General features: G+C 45.8%; 1 non-coding gene and 2 pseudogenes across 1 annotated transcript; 1 reads left to right on the forward strand and 2 right to left on the reverse strand.

Moving 5' to 3' along the window:
• Nucleotides 1–106: 106 nt before the first annotated feature.
• Nucleotides 107–456, forward strand: LOC107537345 (V-type proton ATPase subunit G 1 pseudogene; annotated as a pseudogene).
• A 15,208-nt stretch (nt 457–15,664) lies between these two features.
• Nucleotides 15,665–20,062, reverse strand: LOC107537314 (keratin, type I cytoskeletal 18 pseudogene; annotated as a pseudogene).
• On the reverse strand, nt 17,704–17,864 carry LOC148092201 (U1 spliceosomal RNA). Its single transcript, XR_015715255.1, has one exon. It is a non-coding gene; the product is annotated as a U1 spliceosomal RNA (small nuclear RNA).
• Nucleotides 20,063–20,733: the final 671 nt, after the last annotated feature.

Genomic DNA, 20,733 nt, shown 5'->3' on the forward strand with positions numbered 1-20,733 from the left:
TAGAGAACTCTTACAACTCAGCAATAAAAAGACAAATAACCCAATTTAAAAATGGACAAAGGAGTTGAATAGACATTTCTTAGAAAAAGATATACAAACTGCCCCCATGGCCAGTCAGTCATAGGGCATCCAGCAGTTGCTATAGGCCGAGAAGCAGGCCACCTAGAAGGTGTCCCAGGCCTGCAAGTGAAAGAACCTGAGGTTGAAGCAGACCAAAGAAGAGGCTCAGACTGAATCGCACAGTACCACCTGCAGGCGGAGGAGTTCAAGGCCGAGGAACCTGCCGTGCTGGGGTCCCATGGCAGCTGCAACCCTGAAGTGGTGGACACCTAGGAGAGGATGACCATCCTCCAGACCTACCTTGGGCAGAACAGGGATGAAGTCCTGGATAGCATCTTGGCCTTTGTCTGCGACATCCGGCCAGAAATCCATGAAAACTGATGCATAAATGGATAGAGGAGGAAGAAAGAAGTGCCTGTTCCATGGATTCTCATTTTAGATGCCTCCATGGAATATGAAGACTTTACAAAGCTTGAGTTATAATCTTGTGAAAAGGCATTAGATTATTCCGGTATATTTTATAGTAGGTCTTTGTATACTTTGTGGAGAACAGCAAATCTAGTTTCTTTGTACAAACTTAAAGCTTATCCAAAGATTTCATCTTTTTACCTTATATTTCTTAGAAATTTAATGGGTATATATCAGCTGTTTTTCTATGCCTTTTAGCTCAACCAACATATATATACATATATGTGTGTGTGTGTATATATATACATATATATCACACTTTTTAGATGTAATAAGAGTCAGTTGGTTTTTTAAAAATTTTTTACCCCCTAAAGCTCCCCCCTTCCCCCATTAGTTTTCCCTGAAGCTTTCTTGAAGGTCAGGGGCTTTATCTATGAAAAAGTGGTAAATAGTTGTTTAACCTGTGTACAGCAGCAGCCAGTCTTAAACTAGTCCTTTCTGGCTAAGGGTTAGAACAACTAATATTAGTATAATTGTTTGGGCTGCTGTTAGTATCTCTTAATTGAAATTACTAGATGATAGAATTTAAGAACATGTCACATGTTATTACTTGGTATACTGGTAATCATTTAAAAGTAAAGATCCTTTGTCATGCAAAAAAAAAGACATACAAATAGCCAATATATGTATGAAAAGATGCTCAACATTGTTAGTCATTAGGAATACAAATCTAAACCATGATGAGATACCACTTCACAATCACTAGGGTGGCTAAAATATGAAAGAAAAACAAAAAGTTTTGACAAGATTGTGGAAAAATTAGAACCCTATACACTGCTAATGGGATTATAAAATGATGGAGCCACTTTGCAAAACAGTTTGGCTCTTCTTGAAATATTAAACATAGAGTTACCATATAACCTAACAATCCCACTCTTATATGCCCAAGAGAATTGAAAACATGTTTGTATAAGAACCTGTACACAAATATTTATATCAGCACTATTCACAATAAGCAAACAGAGGAAACAACCCAAATGTCCATCAACTGATGCATGGATGAACAAAATGTGGTATATCCATACAATGGAATATTATTTAAACATAAAAAGAAATTAAATTCTGCTCTAGCCAGTTTTGCTCAGTGGTTGGAGCACCCTCCCGTGTACTGAAGGGTCCCAGATTCGATTCTGGCCAAGGGCATGTACCTCGGTTGCAGGCTTGATCCCCATCCCCAGTCAGGGCTCATGCGGGAGGCAACCAGTCGATGTGTCTCTCTCACCTCAGTGTTTCTCTCTCTTTCTCTCTCTCCTTCCCACTCTCTCTGAAAAACAATGGAAAAAGTATCCTCGGGTAAGGATTAAAAAAAAGAAATTAAATTCTGATATATGTTATAACATGGATGAGCCTTGAAACATTATGCTAAGTGAAAAAAGCCAGGCCCAAGAGGCCATATACAAGGTGGGGCAAAAGTAGGTTTATAGTTGTTCATATGGAAAAGAATATAATAATTAATAAATAATAATATAAGAATAAATTGTTTCACATACAGTTGTAAACCTACTTTTGCCCCACCCTGTATTGCATAATTCATTTATATGAAATGTCCAGAATAATATTCCTTTGTGTGAAATTTTTAAAATGTATTTATTATTTTAAAATATACATATTTTTATTGATTTGAGAGAGAGAGGACGAGAGACGGAGAAAGAGAGAGAGAAACATTGATGTGAGAGAGAAACATCAATTGGCTCCTGCACGCACCCTGACAGGGGATCAAACCCAAAACCTGGGTCTGCCCTGACAGGGAATCGAACCTGTGACCCTTCAGTGTACAGGATGATGCTCTAACCAACTGAGCCACACTGGCTAAGGCTGAAATTGTTAAATTGCATAAAAATAATATCTATGTTTCTATATACCTATAGATATGTAGCTTTTCTTTGGAAAGGCGCACCAGAGACAGTTAAAAGTGGTAGCCTTTGGAGATGAGCAGTGCATGGATAGAGCACAGAGATGGGCTGGAGACTTTCTTTTTATTATTATTGAGGTACAATTCACATACAATAATATTCACACTTTTAGTATACAATTGCTGGGTCATATAGTAACTCCGTGTTTAACTCCTTGAGGAGCTAGCAAACTTTTTTCCAAAGCAGGGACATCATTTACATTCCCACCAGGCATTTATGAAGGTTCCAGTTTCTCCACAACCTTGTCAATCCTTGGTATCCCCTTTTGTGTTTTTTTATTGCCTCTGGGTCTGACCAGTCTATGGGAAGTGGCATTAAATCTTGCTTTTGTTTTATTTGTTTTGTAGGGTCTGTGATCTTTGTGTAGGGCTCACAGGGTTAGAAAACAAAAGATTTTGCTCTCTGCTAACCCTTCAGAATTAGGAAATTAGCCTTATCCACACTAAAAAGGTCCCCAGAGCTATTTTTAATATTTAAAAAAGCCTGATGTAAGCTGTACACTCCCTCTCAAGTAGGGTTGCAAGGCTAACTGAAATGTCAAGTGATTTAATTTTGACTAGATTTATTTAAATTAAGCTTAGACTGCTTAAGAATAGATCATGCAATTCCTTTAGGTTTTATCACCACCCAGTAGCACAAACCTGGCATCCAGTAAATGTTGAAGTAAATGAATAAATAATTGTTAGTTCTCACTTGTTAATCAGAATTTTTTGATAGACAATTTTTTTTTGGAGACAAAATCAAACCATGGATTCATGGATGCAGCCTAATTAATGAAGTCCTTGGTGTGAGGAGAGTGAGAACCTCTGCCTTTGGGAAACTCAGAAGTATGGCCTGTCCCCGAAGTCACTTCTTGGATAATGCTGATGGGAAAGCTTCTCTTCTAAGGCCTGTGCCTTCCGCTGGACCTCTGTTCTCAGTTCAGCCCTGGCCTGGACCCAGATATCCTCAACCCCTGGAAATCCCCTCCCCATTGCCTTGTTCCCATCTCCTTCCTCATGATCCAATGCAGATTTCTGGTGTCCAAAAATGAGTTAATTGGACATATTTCTGCAAATGTATAAATTACATCATTTTGTGTTGGAATCCTTTTCATCCCCTATCTCCACCCCACTCCACCCCACCTGTATTACTTTCTTAGGGCTGCCGTAACAAAGTGAGCAACTTAAACAACAGAAATTTATTCTCTCATAATTCTGGAGGCCCAAGTCCAAAGATGTTGGCAGGATCCTGCTCTCACTGAGGGCCTTAGTAATAGAGGCACTTATAACGTTCAAAGATTGAACACCTGAAATGTAATTATATTACTTATAAAATTATAGAACATATACTTATGTGAGCAGGGATTTAAGTTTCTTTTTTCCTTAAAGATGACCAAGATGCATGGTCGGGCCGGCCCAACGAGTCAAGATATCACCTTATCGAGACACTGTCAGGCTACCAAGATCAAAAGAATGACATCTTCGGACTTCCAGGACTGCACGTAGCTGCATTCTGTTCCCAGCCTCAGTTTGCCCCATAGAACCCTGTCCCTCGGGCCACTCCTTAGGACAGGTTTTGGGTGCTCCTGTGCTCCCTGTCTTCTTGGTTGGCCGGCCTTCTCAATAAACACGTTATATGATTCAAACCTGCGTCCGTTGAATTGGATATAGGGACAGGAAGCCTGAGCCCCACTGGGGTTCCCCGGTAACAGTAGGGGAGAATCCTTCCTTGCCTCTTCCAGCTTCTGGGAGCCCCACGCGTTCTTTGACTTGTGGCAGCGTACCTCCAGTCTCTGCCTCTGTCTTCACATGGCCACGAGTCTTCACATGTTTGTTTGTTTTCCATGTAGATTTCCCTTTTTCCCCCTTTAAGCTCTGCTATGCATTTAAAAAAATTTTTTGTTATGTTTTAGGTATTTCGTAATTGGGATGATTGTTGAATTATCTAGTTCTTATAGTACCTGAAATAGAACTCCCCGGGGGGGGGCGGGGAGGAATGTACAGATAAACACATAATTTTCAGGGTTCACAGATCCACTGAAACCCTTATGGATCCCAGAAGATGAACTGATCAGATCATGGAATTCCTACTGCTGTTAGATAACACATCTGTTCTCGCCACCATGGCCAGAAGAACACCTAAGGAACTAACAGTAAAGGTAGAAAAAGATCCCTATGGTACAGGACAAGGCCTGACAAGCCAGCCCAAGAATTACCGCTCCCTCTGAAGTCCTTTAGAAAAACAAAACAAACCAGTCACACTCCGGTCAAGCATAACCCCATTACTCATTGTAAGACATTGTGTTTAAATCATCCCTTTTATGTTACTAAGGGTCCCCCCCTTGTTTCATGTTACAAAAGTTGACAACCTAACAAATTATCAAATTATTAGAAGCCCCTTTACCGTAGTTGCCTTTGTAGTTACTGAGTATAAAATGTGGGAGAACTGAGGGTCGGGGCTGCAGTTCGGCTCTTACATGGGTGAGACGCTGCAACTGTAGCCACTGGCCAGCTAATAAAGGCTCCAAAATTCAAACACAAACTCTGGTGGTCGTCTGTCGCGGGTCACCCCAGAACACATCTACTTGGGTAACCTAGAACCTTGACCCAATCAGAATGCATCACCCTTAAGAGGAGTTTGATGAAGAAGTGAAATCAGTGCTAAATCTTTCAAGTAGTCAAGAAGACAGGTATTAAAGATGAAAGTTGCTCTTTTTGAGACCTTTAAATCATTCACCCGTCATCTAACTCTCTCATAAAGTGGGGCTCTAAGGAAAGGCCTGTGAAACATGATGCCTGGCACATAGTAAGTGCTCAGTAAATATAAGGTGTCCCCCAAAAATGTATGCACACTTTAACAACTGATAGCTCAATTTTCACTCCTTTTCAGGTTTAGCTGGTTTGAAATAATGGGTGAAGCCAGACTAAGCTTTGAACAAAAACAAATTTATCCTAAAGTGCTATTAGACTTTTTTTATGGGGATACATAAAAGATAAAGTTTACTGTACAAAACCAGCAACAGTCGATGAATTGAGGGCACACAAATACCAAACAAAATGATTCTTGATGTTTGCGATTCCATTGGTCCCTGTTTTCAGCAGTGCTTGTGTTGGGAGCAGAGATGTTGATCCTGCTCTGTTGACCATGATTGTGAAGGGGAGGGGGGGGCCAGCTAATAGGAATAGGACCATAGTAAGGTTTACTAACTATAAGTATAAGGTTTTTCCTACAGACTCAGGATGTGCTGTAAGAAGAAAAACAGAGCTATAAAAAGAGGAGACACCTTGGGGCCCGGATGGGTCCATTGCTCAGGAAAGAAAATGCATTTTGAGAACAGACAAAGGATAGGATGTGCTTTGACTTGGTTGCTGTGCTTGGAGACTAAACCCCCTCTGCGAGTTTACCTTAGGAATGCAGACCATTCTCAGGTCCTAGGAACCGATGGAGTTGGGTTTTAACACCATTGAAAATTAACTACCTTGTTGTCAGACTTCAAGATCCTGGAAGGAGACACGGGGACCACAGGCCCTGCAGCCATCCTCCCCCCCATCTCCCCCTTGCATGCAGCTTTTCTTCTTTATCTCCATATAATCAGCCAGCCAGCAAGGGGAGGGGCAGAGCAGATTTTTATGTGGACAAATCCCACTGCTCTCCCATATTGCCAGCAATAATGGAACAAATGCTCAAATACGATTCAACCTTGTCTCTGCTTAATTGGCTGAAGTAGTGACAGGAAGCCAGGACCCATTGTGTCCAATTTCACCTGGACCAGCATGGTCATCAGTTTGAAAACAGACATTGACAAAAAAAATTTTCATTTCTGTAGATTCTTTTAAGTTTTGAAAACAAACTGCATGTTAATAAACACTAACTTTATAATAATTCAAAGTGAATATACATTTTTGGGGGACGCCCTGTATTTGCTGACTAAATGTTGAGTGTATTAACTGAGTCATTGTGTCACAAGACACCTCCTTGATTTGCTGCAGTAAACTTCCCTCTCTGTTGATATGAACAACCCCTGGGCCAGCGTTGGGGGAGCTTGTTAAAATCGATATAGAGAAATGAAGTGCATTGGTGTTGTACACAATGGATAGTCATTTCAGATTAATTGAAGAAATCTTCTTGTAGAGGGTATACCTGGAGTTGAATGGTGAAAGAAAAATGTGGCTGCTCCACAGCTTACATATGAATTGTAAATAGAAATATCTAACATTTATGGAACACTTACTATGTACCATTACTGTTCTATGTTCTCTCCATTTATTAATTTATTGAATCCTAACAGCCCTAGGAGGTGGGTGCTTTTATGATCTTACTTCATTGATGAAGAATTGAGGCACAGAGAAATTAGGTAACCGTCTAAGAAGCAATAGAGCTGGAATTCAAACTTGGGCAGTGTCACCGCTTAGTTCATGTGTTAAGCGACTATGCCATAGTGCCTCCGCTGGGACCTAGGTTCCTCTCCACAGGGCTGCATATTGTTCCACAAAATATGTCCTCTGAAGCCTCTGAGCCTTTCTTGTGCTCCTCTCAATACCTGAAATGACCTGTGTTTTCTTTCTTTACCTGTGAACTCATTCATCTTTTCAGACTCAGCTGCGATGCTTGGTGCCTCCAGAAACTGATTCTACTTTGGACAATAGCAGCAAGGACAAAGAGGAGGGAATGAGTCTATACTCCGTGATTTTAAAAAATCTAAAAGTTGATTACATGAAGCCAACAAGGAGACACCCCTGTTGCCTCTTGGCCTGTGGCTCTGGAGACTCAGATGAAACCTTGAGGGTGTCTGTGTGGGGTGAGGGGTATGTGCATATGGAAGGATAGATTAGGTTATGTTTTAGGAGTTTTAGGAAACACTCTTTGCATCCCAATTCCTAGCTTGCCTTCAGTTGGGACTGTTTTGTCCAGAAGGGAAACAGAAGTAATTTGTGAGAAGCCAGGGATAGTCTACTCAGTACGATTTGGGTGTTGATACAAAACCCACCTGCCCAGATGTATTTTCTTGTAGCTTTTGGGATAAAGTGTTGTCCTGTGACAGGCACATTTTACAGCCGTGTACTGAGTTCATACTATGTGCCAGGTCCTGTGCTAAAGGTGCTCCATGTTTTGGTCTAGTTTAATTTTCACTTTAATCTTAAGAAACAGGTGCAATAATAATAATTTATACATTTTACAGATGAGGAAATTGGTCTCTGACAAACAGGAACATAGCTATGAATGAATGAATGAATGAATGAATGAATGAATGAATGAATGAGATGAAAAGAAAGAAAGAAAGAAAGAAAGAAAGAAAGAAAGAAAGAAAGAAAGAAAGAGAGAGAGAGAGAGAGAGAGAGAGAGAGAGAGAGAGAGAGAGGGAGGGAGGGAGGGAGGGAGGAAGGGCCCAGCCAAATGGGGACTCGCACCCCCCTTGGGAGCCCCTCTCCTAGGGAGCCCTCACACCGCCCTCCTTTCTACTCAAGCCTCCCGTGTGCCTTTCCCGGCGCTCCCCGAGGTGGAAGGGCCATCGGGAGACAATTCTTCCCTCTTTGCAGCAGGAATTACTTTGCTCGCGAAGCTCTGAGCGGGGGAGGAATCCTTGTCATGCAAGCTCCCGAATAATACTAATTTCGTTCCAGGAGGGCAGGGTGACCTAAGCGAGGCGCCCGACTGGCTGGGGCCCGGGGGTGCGGGGATTACCGGCTCGGGTGAAGCCAGGGCGCGGGGCGCCCCCTCGGGCCCTGCCCGCCCGCCCCCTCCCCGCGGCCCCCGCGCCATCAGCCGTCAGGCCATCGGTCCGTGCACCGGGCCACCGGGCCGCCCAGCCGCCAAGGTGACTCTCCCGCCGGGGCTGCCCCGCGGGGAGCCTGCCCCCGGCCGCGGGAGCCGCGCTGCCCCCGCGCGGCTGACTCAGCCGGAAGCCGCCGGGCCGGGAAGGGAGGGGTCTGTCCTCACCTTTACCCCTGAACCCCGAGGCTGAGGCGGGGCGCGTCCCGCCCGGGCGACCGCGGGACCCCCCTCCCCGCTCGCGCGGGGGGCGCAGGGCGGGAAGGGACCAGGTCTGCGCGGCCCTCGGACCCGAGCCCCGGGAGCCCCGAAGCCGCCCCCTGCTCGGGTCTCGGGAGGGGAGCCCCGAGTGCCTTCGGGGCCTTAGCCGGTCTCCAGAAAGCGATGGTCCCCAACCCCGGCGAGGCAGCAGCCCGAGGAGGAACCCAGGGCGCCCCAAAGCCCCCGAGGAAGGCGGAGCCCAGCGCCGGTCCCGCGAAGCCTGCGCCGCGCCCGCGAGGCTGGGAGCCGGGCGAGGCCGGGCGCCAGGGCGCCTCCCAGACGTGCGGAGGGCGCGGGGCTTGCCCGGCCCGGCCAGCAGCAGGTCCGGGCCCAGCAGCCAGCTCGAAGGCTTCAGGGGCTTCTCAGAAGCAGGGGCTCCTTGGGGGTATTTCTATCCTGGCTAATTTCGCTTATAATAATTTTTCAATTGATTTTAGAGAGAGCCGGGAGAAGGGACACAGACAGAGACAGAGACATGACTGGGGATCGAACTGCAGCCTTGGAATAGGGGGATGAAGCCCTAACCAACTGAGCTACCCGGCCAGGGCTATGATCATTTTTTAAAAAAGACAGCCCTGGCCGGATACTCAGTTGGTCAGAGCACCTTCCCAATACACCAAGGGTGTGGGTTCCATCCCCCATCAGGGCACATACAAGCATCAGCCAATGAATGCATGCATAAGTGGAACAACAAATTGCTGTTTCTATCTCCCTCTCTCTCAAGTCAATAAATTAAAAAAAAAAAAAGTAAGGGTTTATTTAAAAAAAAAAATAAAGATGGTGAGGTTGATGTTTTAGGCAACTCTGAATTCCGAGGGGGCGGGGGGGGGGGGGGGGGAGCATCAGGACTAGGGGCCATCTGCCCAGAAGCCACCACATGGACATTATAAGGCCAGCATATTGAGATTGGCTGTTCTAACACCACCCACCCCAACCTCTAGTCCTGCACAACCTGGGAGCTCCAAAGATTTAAATAGAATAAGCCCAATCATCTCCTCAACCATGGATAGAATTCTGGTGTCCAACCCTCAGTTATAAAGTAAATATCACATTTGCCACCATTCCATATTGCTGATGGGAGCAATGAGTCATCTCCAGGTCTCTCCAACCCATGTCAAAGAAAGAACATCCAAAACTGTAGGGAATTTTTATAAAAAATTTATTTGAGACAAACAGAGAATACCCCAGAAGCACAATCTCAACAGACGGAGAAAAATGCTTCCAAGAAATGAGAGTTTGCAGTTTATATTATGCATTTGGAATTAAGGAGGGAAGTAAAGGACAATTACATGAAGGTGGGAGAAAGCAAGGTGGGGATTGGATTACAGGACAGTTAACAAGTTCAGTGCTCTCTTGACGGTGGTCACACTTTAAAAGGAGGGGTTTGCAAGTGGCATTTCAAAGGTGTGTTAACCTAGATGCACAGAAACAATGGACAGGACTTGATTAAGGCAAAGATAAACCTTTTACTAAAAATTTATATGACTGAGGTGATAAAAAGTTACCCACTATGACCTGCCCATCTGCATTATAAAAACTTATGATCAGATCACAATGTGAGATTACTTCCATAAAATCCCTTTTTCGTCCACACTCAGAATGGGTGCAGCACCACCTTGCTGTCACCTCACTTCTGACCCACTGCTCCTGGTGGCTGAGGGATTACTACAAGTCCCACTTAAGTCCCACTTTCTCATCAGGGCTGCTGAAATGCAAAGCATGTCCACATAACAACCAAGAGTCAAACCAGACCTGCCATCCAGGTAGGACTCTAGCCTGGGATCATGAGTCTTAAGAAGGTAGTGTCTATATGTGGCAAGACAGGGAAGATTAGTTTCAGGCTCACGCTTTCGTAATGTGCAGGTGTACACACACACACACACAAAACAGCAAAGTCTTTAAAAAAAAAGTCTATTGATTTCAGGGAGAGAGAGAAAGAGATAGAAACATCAATGATGAGAGAGAGTCATTGATCAGCTGCCTCCTGCACACCCCTTACTGGGGATCAAGCCTGCAACCCAGGCATGTGCCCTGACCAGGAATTGAACCCCGATCGCCTGGATCATAGGTCAATGTTCAACCACTTAGTCACACTGGCCTGGCAAAAAGTCTTTACATGTGGTAGGAGTTCAGTAAATGAAAATACTAGACTAGGTTTTGGACTCTAAAAGTGGTCATAAGTGTGCCCCAAGCCCTTTGCACAATTGTGAAACACACCTAATTCTCATGCATTCTGCTTTTCCATCCCTGCCTGGGCCTTTTCCTTTGCTGCCTTGTTTTCGCCACCTAGAATGCTCCCTGCCTCTTGACTTGGCTAATTCTTTTTCATCATCCTTAAAGTTTCAGTCTAGATGTCGCTTCTTCCAGGAAGTCTTTGCTGACCCTCTAAGTCTGGATTCTGTGCCCCCATAACACCTAAACTTCCTTCCTGCGTTAGCATAGATCACATGGGATTTGTAATTGCCTGTGTCCTACATTAGACCATAACCCTTGAGGGCAGTGATGCATTTTGTTCATGTCCATGCCTTTGTGTCTAGCACAGAGTAGATGCTCACTAGATATTTATGAGGTGAATGTGTTAGGGACACGGTTGCTTCTTCTACTTCCTCCCCAGAAGCTGACCTTGAGTTCAACCATCTGCCAGGTGACACACAGAGTCACCTCTTTCAGAAAGAGGTCTATTTGATAAAAGCCTTCAAGCCCCCCAAATCATATCTAAAGATGAAAGCTCAGGCACCTAAGCTTATGTAGGGCCTTCTGCCTGTAAATAACACTTGGGGGAGGTGGTCATCAGTTCTGGGGCTGATGCTGCTAAGAACTAATGGCAAGTGTGCGTGTGTGTGTGTGTGTGTGTTGAGATGAAGTGGAGGACAGTTTTAAGTCCTGAGCATCCCTTTCGTCCAACAGCATTAGGTAGGGTGATATAATGATCACCTGAAAAGGGGGGTGTGGTGTGACTGTGGTGTCTGCACAATACCGTGGGGCTGGCAGGGTATCTCTCAATAGCAGTATCTATCCTTGGAGGATAGGTGGAGAAAAAGTGAGTTCAAGAATTTATTTTATTTGCCTCGTTGTCCTGTCATTTTATTTTGTGCTGATTTAATCAACCAAGATGCTGAAATTATAGGTAGGTATAAATAATGTGCTTGAGGTTGAAGATATGGCATAGACAGATGGTTAGATAGTGTGTGTGTGTGTGTGTGTGTGTGTGTGTGTGTGTGTGTGTTTCACACCTCCGTGGACACTGGTGTATCCCTATGCCTTCAGGTCTGTCATGGAAGTGAGCAGGGAAGACAGGGAAAGAACAAACACTGAGTACAGATACTCTACAGTTTTTATGTTGTGTAATCCTCACAACAACTCTGCAGTATAGATTTTGATATCCCTGTTTTACAGATGAGGAAACTGAGACTCAGGGATGCTATATAAACTTGCCAGAGGACACTGTAATAATTTGTGGTCCTGATAGAAATGTTTACTTTATATCTGCTCTATTAATTCAAGTTGACCCCTAACTCAATATTTAGTATTTGGCATCTAGGACAGGACACAGAAGAAAATCACTGATCAAGCCCAGTTAAGATAAACGGTTAAGTGCTCAGACTCTGGGGTCAGACTGACCAAATTCAAATCCTACCTCTGCCCCTTTCTGTGTGACCTTGGCATTAGGGTGGTGCCCTTAGTGCCTCAGTGCCTTTTTTTTGAATGCCATCAGGTTCCCTTTATTAAGTAACCAGGTCCAGACAACTTAACAAATATTTATGTCCTAACAACATAGCCAATTGAAAAAACAACACACATAGGTCGAAAGAAAAAAATTTAATTCAATTAAAGTTACCACAATTAAGTTACTACAGTTACTAATGGGATATCTGTGACTGTGGGCATTGCATTACTTTTCTAACTCTGGGATCAGATTCAACATGACCGCACTCATTTCCCGTTCCACATTGACCCCACACTGAAAAATCCAGTTTTGCAGTCATGAAGTCAAGGACGGGCCTGGTCTGTAGCACCATCTACTGTAAAAACAGTGAACTGCCTTGAGCTAGTAGTTCACAGAGAGCTAGTATTGCTCTTTCCCTGAAATTTTTCAAATATCCTGTGGAACCCCACTGCAGCAACTCGGAGCACCTTGGCACACAGTTTGAGAACTGTGGTAGCAGTTGGGAAATTTGCTATTCTTCCTGCGCCTTGGTCTCCTCACCTGCAACATGCGGAGAACAGTACCTAGCTGATAGGCGGTGATGAAATTCAAATAAGGTGTTTATAAAGCACCTACACAATGGCACTGGACACTGTACATTAGAATCACCTGGGAAAGTTAATAAAAATCCTAAATCCAAATGCCTGAAACCCTACCCACAGGTTCTGGCATAACTGGTTGGGGTGGAGCCCTCTGGCATGGGAGGTACTTTTTAAGTACCCCAGGGGATTTTAATGTGTAGCCAGGGCTGAAAATCACTGACCTAAGAAATAGTAAATAGGCTAGTTTTAAAAATAAAAGTCATGGTTTTATTATAGACAAGCAGAAAGCCTGGATGTCCAAAGGCCTGGATTCTAGAACTTTCCCCCCATTTACTGGCTGTTTGATCTTTGGCAAATCACTTGCTGTCTCTGATCCTGTATTCTTCCATATAAAATGAGGATAACTTCTGTCCAGTCTTGATTCACAGGGTTATCATGACATGTGAAATAATGTGTGTGAAACGGCTCTTTAAATTGCATACCAATGTAAGACATTGTTGGGAAGTGAAAGATGTGATCTCTTTCCTTAAAGAGTAACAAAACCCCAGAACACCTGAGGGCCACTGCCCTCAGCTGGTCTGTACACCATGGGGAGACCTGCAGACTCACAGCTATAAAGATGGAAAGAGATGGCCTGGGTTCATCTAAGTCCCCTTCTCAGCTGTGGGCGCCAAATGGCCCACTGGGTTACCGAGTCATTGTAGTACTGGAAAGTCCCAGAAGGGGACAGCCTTGTCTCAGTCCCAGATATGCTTTTGAGTATAGGCATCCAAGCCAATTTGTTTTGAAAAAGTTTATGTGAATGTTTCCAGATTTTATGTATTTTTATAAGCCACTGTACCATAGTACATAAAGTAATTACAAACTCAGAATTAAAACCAGAACAGCAATGCGAGAAGTAAAAGAAATAAAAGCTCGTTTTTACTTGCTTAAGGCTGTCTGGCAGTCGATCTTAGCAAAAAGTTTTTCTAGATTTCTTTTTAATCACCATTTGGACTTAAAAATATATATACATATCTTTATTGATTTCAGAGAGAGGAACAAAGAGGGAGAGAGAGATAGAGATAGAAACATCAATGATGAGTCATTGATCAGCTGCCTCCTGCAAGCTCCCTATTGGGGATGGAGCCCACAACCTGGCATGTGCCCTGACCAGGAATCGAACCCTGATCTCCTGGATCCTAGGTTGATGCTCAGCTGCTGAGCCACGCCGGCCGGGCTCCATTTGGACTTTTGAGAATTACATCCATGTTCATACTGGGCTTATATTTCATCCATGCAAATTAAGTGTGCACATATAATGAAAACAATAACTGTGCACTAGTTTTAACCAATTAACAAGACCACTTCATCTTTTAACTCTAAACATGGCCCAAGGTCAAAGGAAATCAAGTCCCAGGCCCCCAGAACTAACTCTCTGCAGAGTTTGTATGAAAGTGGACAGGGCTTCTATTTAGTTCCAAGTATCATGGTAATAGGTACCATTTATTAAGCACCTACTATGTGCCAGATGCTTCATTTATTTTTTATTTATTTATTTTTTATATATATCTTTATTGATTTCAGAGAGAGGAAAGGAGAGGGAGAGAGAGATAGAAACATCAATGATGAGAGAGTCATTGATCGGCTGTAGCCTGCAACCTGGGCATGTGCCCTGACAAGGAACAGAAACCCAGATCGCCCGGATCCTAGGTCGATGCTCAACCGCTGAGCCACGCCTGGCCGGGCCAGATGCTTCATTTATAAACTGCTACTCTCATAGCACATTAACAGAGGTCATAACCACCCTCATTTTTCAGATGGAGAAACAACTCAGAGAAGTTCTGGCCCCAGTCACACAGCTGATATAGGGGGATCTGGAAGATTCCACCCAGGCCTTTTGTCTGCCAAGCTCATGGTAACTCTATACCACTCAGTTGTTCTAGTCCCAAGAGCTTTGGCTTGGAGACTCTCTGAAGTCTAGTCCAAGGCCTCAGGCAGGTTGTGGAGAGGAGGTGCCCTTTCCCACAGCTCCTGTTCTATCCTACAGGAGCTGCACTAGAGCTTTACGACCCTGAGGCTCAGTGGATTCCTGGCACCTACTTCCAGAATGAAGGGCCACAGTCACAAATCAAAGGGAACTAAGGCAGGGCTGGAATAACAATATGAATCCAAGGAAGGAAGTATGAGGCAGAGGCTTGAATTTTCAGTCTGTTGCAGGACCTTAATGGAAACTACAGTGTGGGCTCTTCCTGAATCCAGGAAAAAGAGTAGCTGGAGGCTCTGTCCATGTAGTTGCAGGACCTCTGCACCCAGACAAATCTTCCTGTGGCTCCTGGAAAGAGGGTGTTGAAAATCCTGGACAGGACTAATCTTTAGAATAATGCAATGCTTTTCATGAACCCCTTCTCACTTTGTGTGCCCTGCACACAATTATCTATAATACATATGGTAGGTATTAAAGCCGTTCTCCAAAGCTTTCCTCCTCTCTACCTCCTGGCCCATTTAGGATTTCGCTGATGGTCGCTGGTGATCATGTGTGGTCACAGACTGGGTATGGCCAGTGAGACGTAAGTGGAAGTGATAGTATTACTTTCAGGCTGAAGCATTTAATTGCAGCTGTGGCCCTTCCGAGTCCTCAACCCCTCTGTCACAGCAAGTGGTCATGCCCCAATTAGTGGCTGCTCCATCAACCTGAGGTTCAGAGTGAAGAGAACATGGAGCAGGGGCTTCATCTGACCCACAATAGATGTGCAGGTAACTGAGAAAGAAACTTTGGTGTCTGAAGTCACTGGGAGTTGGGTTTTGTTGTTCTTACTGTGACATAGCCTAGACTATTCTTACTGGTGGAGTATTTACCAGCTACCCATCACTGTGCCGCAAGTCAAGGCAGAGTAAACTAATTGTGTGTTTTTTAATGTTCAATGATCTCCGAACTTTTCATTGGCCTCCTGCCCCCCCAGGGCTGCCCCACATCTGCTGCCTTAATGCCTCAGAACATTGGTGGCCTTGACCTCAGACACCAGTTCGCCACCCACAATCTGTGGGTGGTGGTCTTTTGGACAGGTTGCATGGTGTTGCTGTTGCCCAGGGCTTCACCAAGATTGCAGTCCTCCCCTTCTTCCAGCGGGCAGCGGTAGGTGGTGATCTCAGTCTCCAGCTTGACCCTGATGTTCAGTAAGGCCTCATACTCCTGGTCCTGGCGCTGTCCCTCTGCCCGAGTCTGGGTGGGCTCTGACTCCAGGTGCAGCAGGATCCCATTGAGCTGTTTCATCTGCGTGGCATAGCACGTCTCCACCTCCCCCAGGCTGTTCCCCAAATTGGCCTTCAGATTTCTCACTGAGTCCATGTCGATCTCTAAGAACTAGACCTTAGGTCTCAGCTCCATGAGTGTCATCTCAGCAGCTCCTATCTCAGTGGTGCGTGAGATGACCAGTGTGGTGCTCTCCTCAATCTGCTGGGACCAGTATTTCTCTTGTTCTTCTCTCTTTTTCTGAGCCAGCTCGTCATACTGGGCCTGGATGTCTGCCATGGTCTTGCTGAGGTCCTGAGATTTGGGGGCATCCAACTCCACAGTCAGCCCAGAGGTGGGAGTCTGCTTTTATTGACCATTTTCTTCCTCTTTGTGATTCTTTTTCATGAAGAGCAGATCCTCCTTGAGAGCCTCAATCTCTCTCTGCAGCTGCAGCTGAGTGATATCAACGTCATTGGTGACCTTTTGGAGCCCATTGATGTCACTCTTCACAGACTGGCACGTGGCCAGCTCCATCTCATACTTGACTCTGTGGTCAGCAGCAGCAAGATGGGCATTGCCAATCTGCAGAACAATGCAGGCATTGCCACAGAACTTGCAAAGATCTGAACCCTCATGTCCTTGATCTCTGGCTTGAATTCCTTCTTCTGCAGGTGTTCCTGCATTTTGCTCTCCAGTCCCGGATTATCAGCCTCCAGGCTCCTCATCCTCTCCAAGATAGGAGGCCAGATGGTCATTCAGGCATTGCATAGTCTTCTTCTATCTCTGGGTGTCCCCTATGCCCCCCAGACCCCTGGCTATCCCCACAGCCAGGCCCCCCGAACCACCAATCGCCCAGATGCTGGTGGAGTAGGACACAGAGATATGGGAACCTGAGCCTGCATAGACTTGGCCACACTGCTGCCGGCCAGGCCCGGTGGCTGGTCAACTTCATGGAGCCCAGAGTCCAATAGTTGGTGGAGAAGCTGGAGCGGGCACTGAAATTCACGTTGTTGGGGAGGAAGGCGAGAAGCCAAGCCTCAGGTTTGGGCCACTGGAGTAAATGAATTGTTTAAGGAGCAGTATGTGCAAGGGAAAAAAAGGATTTTGGAGACAGATAGATTACAGCTCTGCCACTCACTCACTATATGTGTGATTTTAAACAAATTTCAAAATTCTCTTTATAACAATTACTAGAATGGCAAACAAGCAAATAGACCATACCAAATGTGGAGCAACTACAACTAGGGATGCAAAATGGTATGAATACTTTGGGAAACATTAGCAATTCCCTATAAAATTAAACATACACTTACTATATGTCCCATCAATCTCACTATTTACCCAAGAGAAATGCAAACTTATATTTACACCAAAACCTGTATGTGAATGTCTATAGAGGCTTTATTTGTAAATGCTGCAAATGGGAAACACCCCAAATGTCTTTCAACTGTGATTCTGCCACACGATGGAATACTACTTGACAATGAAAAAGGAACTGCTGATAAAGACAACAATAAGGATGAATCTTCGATGCACCATGCTAAGTGAAAGAAGTTCGACTTGAAAGTCTACATATTATTTGATTCTGCTTAAAGGACACTTTGGAAAAGGCAAATTATAGGGAAACAGATTAGGGCAGGTGAGGGACAATTGGCTACGAAGGGGTAGCATGAGGTAACAGGAACTGTTTGATATCTTGATCGTGTTGGTGGTTACATGACTCTACACATTGTCAAAACTCAAAACTGCTTATCAAAGTGAATTTTACTGTATGTAAAAAATGTTTTTCAGGGGAGAGCGTGAATGCAGTCCCCCACTACCACAAATTATGCATTCGAGTTTCTCACATTTGAGGAAATCCCAGGGATCACATCTGGAGTGCAAAAGATAAGCCTTGCCCTGGGAAAACCACCTTTGTTATCATGGTATCTCCTCTGCCAGGCAAGTATGTAAATAAACATTTTAAAGTAAATTAAAAGCCAGACATACAAGGCCACATATTGTGTGATCCCATTTATATGAAAAGCCCAGAATAAGCAAATATATAGAGACAGAAAGTCGATTAGTGGTTGCCAGGGGCTGGAGGGGGGAAGAATGGAGAGAGACTGCTAATGGGTGTGGGGTTTCTTCTGGGTGATGAAAATGTTTTGGAATTAGTGGTGATGGCTGTATAACCTTGTGATTACTAAAAATCAATTGAACCGTACACTTTAAGATGGTAAGTTTTGTGATATGTGAATTATATCTCAAGTTTTAAAAGTGATTTTAAGATAACCTTTCTCAGCCAGTTTTCCCACGAGATCTCCCTGGTCCGGAGTCATCAGGCCCACCTCTCTGGGGCTGCTCCTTCTGGTACTTTGGTGCCTTAGCCCTCCCCAGTGCCTCCAGGCCGACTTGCATACGCACCTAAGGGAGAGGAAAGCAGTGCTGTGGATACAGCTCCAGCCTGCAGGTAACCAGGTGGGGCTGGAGGCCTGTGTAGGGCCCTGAGGACCGGCCTAGGGCTCAAGTCTCCAGCAGGAAACCCTGGGCAGCCCTCACACCCACCCTGAGGACAGAGCTGGGGTCTGAGCTGTAGTACTTGGGGAGAGGAGATGGAAACAGGAGAGCTGATGATTCCTCTCACATGTTCCCTCAGGTGTGCCACAGGGGAGTGAGGGGGCAGCAGGGAGGCTCAGCATGTGGGAACCAACAGGGTCTCAAGGCCTGGGAGCAGGCTGGGGAGGGCATGCTCCTAGAAGTGACCTTGGGTGGATTGGGCAAGTGGGTGGCAATGCCTGGGGGAGTGAGGTGGGCCTGGAACTACCCCTCTTGTAACTACCCTACCCCCCAACATCCAGGCTTTCTCCTTAAGGTGGAGGCCTCTGTTCACCTCTCTCCTTCCTGCCCTCTGTCCTGCTTGCCCACTCTTACCTTAGGCAGGAGAAGACAGGGGCTTAGGCAGGCTGGGAGGGAAGGTGGGGCTCTTTTCAAACTTGAGAACCCTCATGGTACCCTGGGGACTGAAAAGTACCCAGAGCAGCCACTCCCCAGGCCAGGCAATGTAGTGACCAGGATGGGGGCCTGCCCTGGTGGCCTGGGCCTACATTGGGAGCACCAGCACCCTGCATCCCTCTGCTTTCAAGCCCTGGGCAAGAGGCAAGGGTGGCTTGGGGTGAAGGCCAGGGCTTGCTGCAGCTGTGATAAGGTCAGGGCGTCCCAGGCAAGAGGAAGTGAGGTTTGCACTTTGCTTACATTTTTCATATGAGGCCAGGCTGGGAAATGGTTGGAAATAAAAGCGATGGAGTGTGGGCAGACTACCCTCAAAGATAAGTTCTCATGGCACCTGTGCCCCTGGGGGTGAGGGGAAGGGCATCTCAGTGCAGAGGATGTTGTGGTCATGGGTGCAAGAAGGTACTATAGTCTTGGCATAGATCTTTCCTGGACAGGTGACCCCCACCTATGGCTCCACTCCACCCTGCACCAACACTTCATGACCCCAGCCTCATCCTCACTGGAGATGCAAAAGCCCAAGAGGCTAGGGCTGGGACAAGGAGGGGTGAGGGAGAAGAGGCTTGGGGCTGGTGCCCAGGCACTTCTTCCTCCCACTGACCCCCATTGCTTGGACATGGGTGGCTGGCAAGAGTGGGAATGAGACCCAGGTTTGGGGCTCCACCTCCTGCAGGACCTCTAATCTCGCATCTTTGTGGCTGTTTTTTCTCACCTGACCTCCCCCATCTCCCCAGTGCCTGGGGAGCCTGTGGGCAGCACCTGGTAATTCACTTGGTGCTCTCCCCAAATCCCAGGACTGCATCATCTTTGGCCTAAAACCCCGCCTCTCTTTCTCTTGCCCTTCTTTCTCCCTTCCACCCCTCACTGACCCTGCTCCTGGATGCTGCTCCAGGTCCCTTCTTCCCTAAATGTAGAGTGGAGAGGAGAGACACCAGCCAGAAGGTGAGGTTGTGTACTAATGCCCGGGACTGGCCCCTCCCTCCTCAGATGCACACCAGCCTTGGCACTCCTCAGAGTGTCTGAGTGGGACCTCCTGGTTGTCCCTTTCGCTCCCCCAGGTGACATTTTCTCCACATTTTACCTGATCTGGCAATACTGTCTCACCTGTCTCAGTCTCCTCTTTCCCCCTCTCCTGTGCTGTGGCTTCTTTGCTCATGGTGATGGTGTCCTGGCCGCCAGAAACTGTTTATATTGACCAGCGACTTCTCTTCCCCAGCTAGTCTGTTGACTGATGCTCAGCTGTGTGTTTGTGCTTTTGAGAATGTGATTCCTTTTTCTACCAGCTTCTCTCTCCATTTCTTGTTTGAGAAGTGTGTGTGTGTGTGTGTTTAGGTCTCTGTGGGGTGCCTTTTCAGATCAAGCGACAGAGTAGGTCAGCTGGATTCAGGGCAGAAGGAAGCTTTTGTTCTGGCGATGCCCCTATGGTTTCATTTGGTTCCTGGTGGCAGATAGCAGGACAAGGTGGGGCCCTGGCTCAGGCAAGAGGAGGACAGGCTCTTAGTCCCATCTCAGGGACCACCTGAAGCCCCTCTCTCAAGCTCTCTGTGCTTTGGTTTCCTCGTGTGTCACATGGAGATACCATAGATACTTGCCTGACCCAACTTGTAGGCTGTGGAGTGGAGATAATGCTCTATGTAGGGTGGACTGTTCAGTCCCAAAAATGTCCTACCTCATTCACTCTACCTCAGGACTTTTGCTCATGCTACATTTCCTCCTTGGAATGTCCCCTCCAGGGCCCTCCCTTCTTAAATCCCAACTCCTTCAAAGACCCAGCCAACTTTCTCCTCTGTGAAACCTTCCCTGATTATTCCAGCTGATAGCTGTTGG

This window comes from Miniopterus natalensis, chromosome 10 (genome assembly GCF_054644295.1).
Source record: "Miniopterus natalensis isolate mMinNat1 chromosome 10, mMinNat1.hap1, whole genome shotgun sequence".
NCBI lineage: Eukaryota > Metazoa > Chordata > Mammalia > Chiroptera > Miniopteridae > Miniopterus > Miniopterus natalensis.